This window comes from Lepidochelys kempii, chromosome 7, assembly GCF_965140265.1.
Source record: "Lepidochelys kempii isolate rLepKem1 chromosome 7, rLepKem1.hap2, whole genome shotgun sequence".
In the NCBI taxonomy this organism is placed as follows: domain Eukaryota; kingdom Metazoa; phylum Chordata; order Testudines; family Cheloniidae; genus Lepidochelys; species Lepidochelys kempii.
The window spans coordinates 92,014,016-92,026,055 of record NC_133262.1 but is presented as its reverse complement, the minus strand read 5'-3'; the positions used below and the strand labels follow the sequence as shown (position 1 = coordinate 92,026,055).

Genomic DNA, 12,040 nt, shown 5'->3' with positions numbered 1-12,040 from the left:
TATGGTATGTAAATCCATCACTTAAATCAGCTTCTGTACCAGATGACTGGAGGATAGCTAATGGAACACCAATTTAAATAAATAAAAACTAACAACCAAAAACACTCTCCAGAGGCGATCCTTGCAATTACAAGCCAGTAAGCCTAACTCCAGTACGAGGCAAATTGGCTGAAACTACACTAAAGAACAGAATTACCAGACACATAAATGAACACGGGGGTGGGAGGGAGTCAACATAGCTTTCATAAAGGAAAATCATGCCTCACCAATCAATCAGAATTCTTTGAGGAGGGGGCAAACAAAAGTGGACAAAGGTGATCCAGTGGACAGTGTACTTGGACTTTCACAAAGCCTTTGACAAGGTCCCTCAAAAAAGGCACTTAAGCAAAGTAAGCACTCATGGGATAAGAAGGAAGATCCTCTTCTGGATCAGTAACTGGTTAAAAAATAGTAAACAAATGGAAGGAATAAATGGTCAGTTTTCAGGATGGAGACAGGTAAATAGCAGTGGCCCACAGGGAACTGTAGTAGGACCAGTGCAGTTCATCATATTCATAAATGATCTGGAGAAAGGGGCAAAGAGTGAGGTGGCAAAATTTTCAGATACAAAATTACTCAAGATGATTAAGATCCAATGCTGACTGTAAAGAGTTGCCAAAGAATCGCATAAAACTGGGTGACTGGGCAACAAAATGGCAAATTAAATTCAATGTTGATAAACACAAAGTAACACACACTGGAAAACATAACCCCAACTATACATACAAAATGATGGGGTCTAAATGAGCTGTTACCACTCAAGAAAGATCTTGAGGATATCATGGCTAGTTCTCTGAAAACATTGGCTCGATGTACAGCGTCAGTAAAAAACGCTAATAATGTTAGGAACCATTAGGAAAGGGATAGATACGAAGACAGTAAATATCATAATGCCAGTACATAAATTCATGGTAGTCAACACCTTGAATATGGTGTGCAGTTCAGATTACTCCATCTCAAAAAAAAAAGATATTAGAATTAGAACGGCCATACTGCATCAGACTAAAGGTCCATCTAGCCCAGTATCCTGTCTTCTGACAGTGGCCAGTGCCCGGTGCCCCAGAGAGAATGAACAGGTAATCATCAAGTGATCCATTCCCTGTCTCCCATTTCCAGCTGGAAAAGATACAGAAACAATCAACAAAAACGATTAGGGATAGGGTACATCTTCCAGATGAGGAGAGATTAAAAAGACTAGGACTATTAAGCTTAGTCATCACATTTCTAAGGGGAGATATCAGAGGTACTCCTGGGGGAATTCTTTGCCACCGTGCATACGCAGAATTTATGTCCCCTGCAGATTTCTTTGCTTCCTTGCAGAAGGATGACTTTCTGACCCTCCCCAGCAATATGTTTTGGGGGCTCAGGGCAGCTGGCAGAGAAGTAGATCACTGTGGGGGAGGAAGCGGGACTGGGGAAAACCTGGCTGGTGGCTCCTACCCTGCACCAGGCTCAACTGCTATTCCCAGCTGGGCTGGGGAAGACGGGACTTCCTCTTCCCTTGCACAGCATCTGGAGCCAGGTCAGACCCACTCCCAGATTTCTCCCTTGACTGAAGGAAGCTCTACAAACGCCCCCTCCTGCTCCCCCACTTCCTGCACCCATCGCTTCTCAGATGCACTGGGAGGGATCCCTGTACAGGGAGCTGCTCCCCCATCTGCCCAACCCCTGTGCATCGAGACTCCTTAATCCCCCCACCTGCACTCAGAACCCCCCCCAAATAAGCCACACTCCCCCCTGACCTGGGCCACCCTGACAAGCTGCTCGCACCCAGATGCATCTGGACCGTCCCCGCACACCTATATCCCCCTGCTGAGCTCTGCCCCCCCCCACCCCCCGATCCTCAACCACCTTCATCTGGACACCCCTGCAGAGTCCAATTACCGTTGCACCCAGAAACCCCTCCCCTCCCAAGCCCCGTGCATCCAGATCCCCCACACACCCGGATCTCCTACTGAGCTGCCTGCATCCAGACTGCCCCACACAGAACCCTCTCAACCCACACCTGGATCCCCCACACACTAGGATCCTTGCTGAGCCTGCCTGCCCACACCTGGTGCACCTGGCACAGAGGAGCAGGCAACGCCTCACCGCTGAGTCCTTCGCCCAAGGGGAGCTGCACAGTGATCTCCCACCTTTGTGCAGCCAGTGGCCTATGTTCCCCAATGACATGCTGGAGCCTCATTTATTTAACAAATATAATTTGCAGAATTTTAAAATATTGTGCACAGAACTTTTTTTTTTTGGTGCAGAATGCCATCAGGAGTATATAGAGGTCTATGAAATCAGAATGGTGTGGACAAAGTGGAGTATCCTTATTCTTTGAACAACACAAGAATCACGGGTCAAACAAAAAAAAGGAAGTACTTCACACATACAGTCAACCTGTAGAACTTGTTTCCAGGGGATGCTGTGAAAGCCAAAAGTATAACTGGGTTCAAAAGAAGAATTAGGTAAGGTCATGGAGAATAGATCCATTTATGGCTATTAGCCAAGAGGATCAGAGGTGCAACCCCATGCTCTGGGTGTCCTAAGCCATTAACTACCAGAAGCTGGGAATGGATCACTTGATAATTGCCCTATTCTGTTCATTCCCTCCGAAGAACCTCACATTGGCCAGTCAGAAGATAGGATACTGGGATTGTGGAATATTTAGCCGTTTCTACATATGCCCTTTAACACTTCCCGAATCTCAGAACAACACTGCCCAAAATCCAGACAAGTGTCTCTTCAAGCTGTTTCTGCCACTTCAGAGGTCAACCACCAAGTATAAATCAGAGCAGTTTTAATCAGGGTGTCCACTAAACCAGGGTGTCCACTAGTCAATTGTGGAATCAAGTGGACACAATTTTTGCCTGGTCAACACTTCAAGTCCTGATTTTTCCAAAAACTGTGTTTTCTGTAATGTCCAGCCCTCTCCTGGACAGCTCAAAGAAACAATAAGGTTTGTTTGTTTATTCCTTTAAGACACCAAAACCCACCAGCTTGCCACATTAAATGGAATTAACATTCACTTTAATTCCAACAGTACTGGTGCTTGACTTTAAACTTTAAATATCATTCAGTACCCATTTTTTCCTCAGATGTATGTATTAACACTATTTCACAATATTAATCACTAGCTTTCAGAAAAAAAAATTACTTTATGCACTTTCAAAATATTGCATACGGATTCAAATCACTTAAGGTTCAGCCCCGTCTTTGTAGATCAGTAAACCTTTAAAATGGATTCTTCTGAGGTTACTCCTCAAAGTAAAGTTCACTGAACCTGAGAAAAAGGCATCATGGAGTCTGGGGATGATGGAAGCTCCATGTGCTCTTTTTTCCCCCACCTGGTGCAATGCAAATTGTTCTGTTTCCTTCTTAAATTCCTTTTAAAAGGGCTTTAGATGTCTCAGAATTATGCTCTCACATCCCCTACATTTGTTAATTAAGGCACAAACAAGTGTGCCTTAAATTCAATTAATAGCTCAAGATAGGAACTCTCTGTGGGCATGGCCACAGGGCAGGGGTTCTCAACCTTTTTCTTTCAGAGCCCCCTCTGCTGTAAGAGCTCCACAGCACCCTCCCACCCCCACACCACAACAACTGTTTTTCTGCATATAAAATCTAGGGCCAACATTACGGGGTAGCAAGCAGGGCAACTCCCTGTGGCCCCATGCCACAGGGAGCCCCGCAAAGCTAAGTTGCTCAGGCTTCAGCCCCGTCACAACTGGCCTCAGGCTTTGACTTTCTGCCCTGGGCCCCAGTGAGTTTAATGCCAGCTCTACTTCACTGATTCCTCTGAAACCTGCTCACAGTCCCCCAGGGAGCCACAGACCCGTGGTTGTGAACCGATGCTACAGGGGATACTCAGGAGACTGAAGGCAAATCAGTTAAAGATGTGAAGTCAGTGACAACCACCCCATGAAGTGCAAGTCCCTTGCATAGACAAAGAAACATATAATTTGCACTAGTGACCTTTTCCCCTATTTCACCCTAGTAAGAACCTTTGGTGCATTTCTATTTTTCTCATTGACACACAGGTTTCCAATAGAGCAGCCTCACTAATAACTGAAACCAGGCCTAATCCCCAGTATAGAGGAGGCCTATGCTTTCCCTTCCTCTCCCTTTTCACACTTGGTTGGAAGTCGTCCTTACTAATCATGATGGTTACTTTTTCAAATACAGGCTTGAAGCCTGCAGAAGGTATAGCACTTCGCCTGTAGATTCCCACTGGTTATGGATAAGAGAGAGAGTTTTCCTACTATCGCTTTCCTAAGTTCCCATGGCAATAACCCGCCCAGGCACACACGAAGAGAAGTCAGCCACCCATCCTTTACCAGAAGGTTTTAAAAATCACGCTGGTTAACGTGCCCCTCACTCAACCAATAACAAGAAGTCGGCCCTCGATAAGCCTCGTGTAGCTAACCGCCGCAACCCACGAGATTCCTGCTTCAGGAAACTCCCGCAGGACCAGCGCCCCCAGCCCCAGCCATCGCCCCTGCCCTTGTTACAGCGCTTCGGGACACCGCAGCGCCTCGGGCCGGCCGCACCAGCCCCGACCCCGGCATGCCAAGGGCGTTGGGAGCCAGGGCAGGCGGCCCCAGGCTGCCTATGCCAGGGGCAGGACTCCCACCCCGGGCCGGGGCGGGGGCAGGACTCCCACCCCGGGCCGGGCCGCTCACGGTCCCCAGCGCACAAACAGGGAAAGCCGAGGCGGCGTCCAGGGAAAGGGAAGCCAGGAAGCGACCTCTCGCAGTGCCGCTCTGGCCGCCGCCGCGAGATCGGCAGCCCCCTCCCCAGCGCTCACCTGCGGCGGGCGCGAGACCTCTCTGCCGGCAACACCGTCAGGCTCGCCGCGGTCCCTTTTCAAATCCACCCAATGGCGGCGCGCTGTGCCGCACAGCACCATGGGAGGCCAGGGGCGGGCTGGAAGCCAACGTCCCGCCGCGGGCAAGCGGAACGTCTCCGCCCAGGGCAGGCTGGGACTCGGGGCGGGGAGGCGCGGGCGGGCGCGCGGTTGGGATGTTTCTTGTGCCGGGGCCTTGCGGCGGGACAGCGGGCGGGGCAGGACTGTAGCCTGGTTCGCCGCCCGGGGAGGGGTGGAAAAGAGGCGCCGCCCCCCGGTCGCTGCTGGAGAGGCGGGGGCGCTGCCTCACTTGGGACAGGGGAAAGGGAAGGGTCCCTCTGCCGGAGGGCGCTGGGCGAGGGATCCGCGGAGGCTGGCTCGATACGCGCTTGGGGGGCGGGGGAGAGCCCGGCGGGCGGGCGAGTTATTTGTTCAATCAGATTCTGCAAGGTGTCTGCCGGTTGCCTGCTGTAGGGAAAGGGGGAGCGCTGGGTAGGAGCGGAAGCCAGGTCAGGTGGGTTGGAATGAGGGTACCAGTTATTATATGCATGTTTCAGAGGAGCCGCCCTGTTAGTCTGTATCCCTAAAAAGAACAGGAGGACTTGTAGCACCTTAGAGACTAACAAATTTGTCTGATCTACAGGTTTCAGAGTAACAGCCGTGTTAGTCTGTATTCGCAAAAAGAAAATGAGTACTTGTGGCACCTTAGAGACTAACCAATTTATTAGAGCATAAGCTTTCGTGAGCTACAGCTCACTTCCTCAGATGCATATCGTGGAAACTGCAGCAGGCTTTATATATACACAGAGAATATGAAACAATACCTCCTCCCACCCCACTGTCCTGCTGGTAATAGCTTATCTAAAGTGATCATCAGGTGGGCCATTTCCAGCACAAATCCAGGTTTTCTCACCCTCCACCCCCCCACACAAATTCACTCTCCTGCTGGTGATAGCCCATCCAAAGTGACAACTCTTTACACAATGTGCATGACAATCAAGTTGGGCTATTTCCTGCACAAATCCAGGTTTTCTCACATCCCCCCCACCCCCATACACACACAAATTCACTCTCCTGCTGGTAATAGCTCATCCAAACTGACCACTCTTCAAGTTTAAATCCAAGTTAAACCAGAACATCTCGGGGGGGGGGGGTAGGAAAAAACAAGAGGAAACAGGCTACCTTGCATAATGACTTAGCCACTCCCAGTCTCTATTTAAGCCTAAATTAATAGTATCCAATTTGCAAATGAATTCCAATTCAGCAGTTTCTCGCTGGAGTCTGGATTTGAAGTTTTTTTGTTTTAAGATAGCGACCTTCATGTCTGTGATTGCGTGACCAGAGAGATTGAAGTGTTCTCCGACTGGTTTATGAATGTTATAATTCTTGACATCTGATTTGTGTCCATTTATTCTTTTACGTAGAGACTGTCCAGTTTGACCAATGTATATGGCAGAGGGGCATTGCTGGCACATGATGGCATATATCACATTGGTGGATGTGCAGGTGAACAAGCCTCTGATAGTGTGGCTGATGTTATCTACAGCTCACTTCATCGGATGCAGTGAGCTGTAGCTCAGGAAAGCTCATGCTCTAATAAATTTGTTAGTCTCTAAGGTGCCACAAGTCCTCCTGTTCTTTTCACATCATATGCATGGTTTCACTCAGCTGTGTGAGAGGACCTGAGCCACACATGGGGAGCAGTACCTTGCTACAGAACAGCTGCCAGCAGGCAAGCCCAGAGCTACACTGGCTTCTCAGGATGAGCCAGCTAATTTGCTGATCAGGTTGTTTCTGCCAGTTCTTTATCTGGGCTTAAAACAAGCCTGGGCAGAGTCAAAAAGCAGTTCAAATGAAACTGTGAACCAGGGGTCAGATTAGGGGGGAAAGGGGTGGTGGTACTCTTCCAAACGCTTTCCCACAAAATAAGCTCTGCCCTCGTGAGATGCTACTCACAGTCGATTGTGCAGATGTTAAGCATGTATCAGAGGTTCTCAAACTTCACTGCACCCCAACCCCTTTCTGACAACAAAAATGACTCCAGGAGGGGGGACCAAAGTCTGAGCCTCCCCGAGCCCCAGCACCATAGGCAGGGGGACCAAAGCCCAAACCTGAGCCCTGTCACCCAGGGCTGGAGCCCTTGGACTTTGGCCCCCAACAGTGGGATTTGAGCTTTGGCTTTGTCGCTGGGCTGTGGGGCTTTGGCTTCGGCCCTGGGCCCCAGTAAATCTAATGCCAGCCCTGGCGACCCCATTACAATGAGGTTGTGACCCACTTTGGGGTCCCAACCCACAATCTGAGAACTGCTGGCATATATGATCACATGTTTTCTAGGCTTCTTATATCGGGGGGGGGGTCTGAATACATCTGTGGGCTCTACTTAGCTCCTTGGTCTTGGATTTTCTTGATTGAGAAGGGACGTGGCATTGCTCTCCCCAACCCGTTCACATGTTGTGCCAAAATGAGCTGTTACGCACCATAGATTTTGCAGATCTTTATATATCTGCAGACCCTCCTCCTCCTTTCTTACATGTTTTGATGAGTAGAGAAAATATAAATTATTTATTCTTTCTCAGCCTCAGTTCCTCATCTGTTAGCCATAATAACGCAATAGAATATTGTAAGGAAAAACTTATGAATGTGTTTGAGGTGCTCAAATGTTAGATATATTTACTTTTAGAAAAATATCAAGGTCCCAGTCCTGAAATGTGTAATGCTTAATTTGTGAGTTCTTCAGTGGTACTACTCACATGTTTGTAGTTAAGCAAATGTAAAAATGTTTGCAAAATCAGGGCATAAATAAAATAATGTTTACCACATTCTTGTGAGATGGATAAGATTATAACAACTATTTACATATGGTGAAAAGAGGAAGAGGTTAAGTGACTTGCCCACGTCCAGAGAGTGTGTCCGGTTCTTGAGTTGGTATTAGAACTCAGAATTACAGTCTTGCCCTCAGAAGTATTATAAGGGCCCTACTGTCAAACAAACATTAACCCTGCCCCTTGGCCCATTAAGCCCCACCCACCTGTCACTGGAAGTCCTGCCCCATTGGGGTATTCCTTCCGGGGTCAAGCCGGACACATGACTGGAAGCAAGGTGTGTCGTGACCCCTCTAAGAACTCCTCCCACTGCCCTCTACCAATTAGGATGGGTTTTGCCCACATAGGACCACCCTGAGAGGAGATTTGACCAATTGGGGGGAGTTCCGGGGCGGAGTGACCCATCTGGAAGTGGGTTGTCTGACCTCTCTAAGAACTCCTCCCACCGCCCTCTACCAATTCTGATGGGTTTCGGCCGTAGAGGACCTCCCGAGAGCAGATTTGACCAAAATAGGGCAGGTTCTGGGACGGGATGAACTGCCCAGAAGAGGGTTGTGTGACCCCTCTAAGAACTCCTCCTACCACCCTCTGCCAATCAGAGCGCAGCATCATCACCCCATGAGTCCCAGCGCCGGGCAGAGGAGGCCATCTCTTACCAAGAACACGTGTTTTAGAAATCGTGGAAAGGCTAATAGGAAACATGGACTCCTTCACCACCTCCATGAGAACTTCAGACTTTGTTTTAGCCCTGAGAGCCTTCGACCATCTGCGGAGATCATTCTACATCAGCGACAATTCCGAGGAGGAGGAGGGAGCGGACGAGGGGAACCCTTTGGCCCAGCTGTTGATGGATACGCTGGAACCCGAACCCGAAACCCAACTGCTCATGAGACACCCTGATGAGCATGGCGGCCTTTCATTGTCCACCCCCCTGGAGGAGGAAGGCAAACACAGCTTGGGGGAGTCACCAGTGGACAAGGTGAATGGAAAAAACATCGCTCAGGTAAATTAAGATTAAAATTAAGAAGTGATGGTTGAGGATGGGGTGTAATGGTGTTAGGAACCGGGGTTGTGTACATCTAAAAACAAGCAGTGGGAACTTACACTTGTTTCTTTTCTGAAAATCTCTCAACAGCTCAACAATACCTTTCTAGAGGACCCAGAGACCCTGGACAGTGTTGCATCAGACAGTGAAGATGAACAGGGTCCGCCTTGTTTTTGCTCAATACTGATACAAATTGTTGAAGAGGACTCCGAGGATGACAGCTATGAAGAGTTTAGGAGGAAGCTTGGCATGAAACTAACTGAGCCAGTGCCACGTCGTGAGCATAAAAAAGTAATGCGGACTATTGTACGCGTTGCTGTTTATGCTGTCCTTAATCGCTGTCTTAGGGAAAAGCTTTTCAAAGATTGTGAGGGCTGTGTCATAGACATGCCAGCCCAACAGCACCATGTCTGTGTGACTTGGACTTCAGTGTATATAAACTGCAAGCTCTGGGGCCTGTGTGCTGAGCTGTGTTTGGAAAGCTTATTAAACACTGTTATTGCCATAGGTTATGCTATGCAATGTCTGTGCCTAGCTCAAGAACATTTAGCGCAAGGGGTGACCTTGATAAATGCTGTGCAATTCAGTGGAGACCCTGGCCGTGTTTTAAAGAAAATGACCAAACAGGAAGATGCCTTCTTACAGCATTATATTGACTGTCTGAGCCACACAAAAAGTTACAGAACCCTGCTTAAGAAGAAGACTATTTGTAAGAAATCGAAAAGGATTAAGTTAGAGAATGGTGAGGGGACAAACAAGCAATTTAAAACTTGGTAGCTGTAAATAAAAAAAAAAATTATTGAACAGGGCTTTGTGACTATCTGTGTTTCTGTTAGAAGGTCACTGTGGCCCTTAAGTGAGCTAAAAGTTTTAATGGAGCATCTTGGTTTGTTTTCAAGGCCCTGTATGTCTTTTAAATAAAAAAAAAATGTTTGTGAGAACCTAGCTCTTGTGTCTTTGTGTAAAGGAGACCCATTGACAGCAGAAAGCTGAAATGTATGTTGTAAAATCTTGTGGGAGGGAAAAAATCCTAAAAATGTGTTTATAATTAAAAAAAAAAATAGGGATGGTTTAGACATGTTTTAGTACAATAGAGCTGCCTCATCCTGTTGAACTGAATGGTTTTAACCACACTCCCACTGAATAGCCAGGGTGACTGAGATTACTCACCCTTTTTGCCATCAGGGTTAATGTATTAGTGATCAGTAATTAAACTTCATAGGTGTGCACTCACAGTAAGGGAGGTAGGTGGGTGAGGATGGTGAGTTCTGATTAATATGAAATGAAATAAAACCTCAGGAATTCACAGATGCTGTTGAACAGTTTTAGCGTTCTACCAACTCCTGAACAACCCAGGAGTTGGTAGAACGCTATTGGACAGTTTAAATATAATCCAGGAGTTGGTTGAACACTATGGGTCACTCTTTCTAGCAACTCAAAGTCATTAAAAGTTTAAAATAATATATTTACAAAAAAAATAAACAAGGGTCTAACACAAAACTGAAATGTTTCAAGGGTTCATAAACCTCCACCATACTTTAGAACAAGCATTTGCTCTAAAAACAATCAAACATTTAAAAGCTATGGGTATTTGTAGGGTGCTTATTATGGTTGTGATATACCCCTTTTATTTCAAAAACAACCCCCAAACTTTAAGCATGGAAGAAACGTGTTTAAAAAACAAGCCCCAAGACATTCATTGATATCTGCAAAGGGCCCCCACTTGGAAATGGGTACAGTTCCATTAAGGATTGGTGATTTACTGTTTAATACTGTAAGAAGGCCCTACAGAAAAATGTATTTTAACTAAAAGAAAAAAAAATTAGCCAAAAGCAGCCCAGTTGTGCAGACAACTTAATTCCCCCACCCCACATCACAAAAGGGAATGTTAGGGGAGGGGTGCCTACGAGATCTTCGAGACACCACTCACTCCCTGAAGAAACTACAATCCTTTGGTGATCTTCCAGAACACACCATCCTGGCCACTATGGATGTAGAAGCCCCCTACACCAACATTCCACACAAAGATGGACTACAAGCCGTCTGGAACAGTATGCCCGATAATGTCACTGCAAACCTGGTGGCAGAACTTTCTGTCTTTGTCCTCACCCACAACTATTTCACATTTGGGGACAATGTATACCTTCAAGTCAGCGGCACTGCTATGGGTACCCACATGGCCCCACAGTATGCCAACATTTTTATAGCTGACTTAGAACAACGCTTCCTCAGCTCTCGTCCCCTAACACCCCTATTCTGCTTATGCTATGTTGATGACATCTTCATCATCTAGACCCATGGAAAAGAAGCCCTTGAGGAATTCCACCATGATTTCAACAATTTCCAACCGACCATCAACCTTAGCCTGGACCAGTCCACACAAGAGATCCACTTCCTGGACACTACAGTGCTAATAAGCGATGGCCACATAAACACCACCCTACACTGGAAACCTACTGACCACTATACTTACCTACATACCTCCAGCTTTCATCCAGATCACATCACACGATCCATTGTCTACAGCCAAGCTCTAAGATAGAACTGCATTTGCTCCAATCCCTCCGACAGAGACAAACACCTACAAGATCTCTATCAAGCTTTCTTAAAACTACATTACCCACCTGCTGAAGTGAAGAAACAGATTGACAGAGCCAGAAGAGTACCCAGAAGTCACCTACTACAGGACAGGCCCAACAAAGAAAGTAACAGAACACCACTAGCCATCACCTTCAGCCCCCAACTAAAACCTCTCCAGCGGATCATCAAGGATCTACAACCTATCCTGAAGGACGATCCCTCACTCTCACAGATCTTGGGAGACAGGCCAGTCCTCACTTACAGACAGTCCCCCAACCTGAAGCAAATACTCACCAGCAACCACACACCACACAACAAAACCACTAACCCAGGAACCTATCCTTGCAACAAAGCCCATTGCCAACTCTGTCCACATACCTATTCAAGGGACACCATCATAGGACCTAATTACATCAGCCACACTGTAAGAGGCTCGTTCACCTGCACATCTACCAATGTGATACTGTATATGCCATCATGTGCCAGCAATGCCCCTCTGCCATGTACATTGGCCAAACCTGACAATCTCTGTGCAAAAAAATAAATGGACCCAAATCAGACATCAAGAATTATAATATTCAAAAAACAGTCAGAGAACACTTCAACCTCCCTGGTCACTCAATTACAGACCTAAAAGTTGCAATTCTCCAACAAAAAAAAACTTCAAAAACAGACTCCAATGAGAAACTGCAGAACTGGAATTAATTTGCAAACTGAACACCA

General features: G+C 47.0%; 1 protein-coding gene across 3 annotated transcripts in view; it reads right to left on the bottom strand.

Annotated features, from left to right (window-relative positions):
- Positions 1-5,057, bottom strand: part of KIF20B (kinesin family member 20B) — a 73,671-nt gene extending 68,614 nt beyond the window's left edge. For all 3 annotated transcript variants that reach the window (XM_073353810.1, XM_073353811.1, XM_073353812.1), the window contains exon 1: positions 4,832-5,057. The gene's annotated coding sequence lies outside the window, so the exon portion shown is untranslated. The remainder of the gene's footprint in view (positions 1-4,831) is intronic.
- Positions 5,058-12,040: the final 6,983 nt, after the last annotated feature.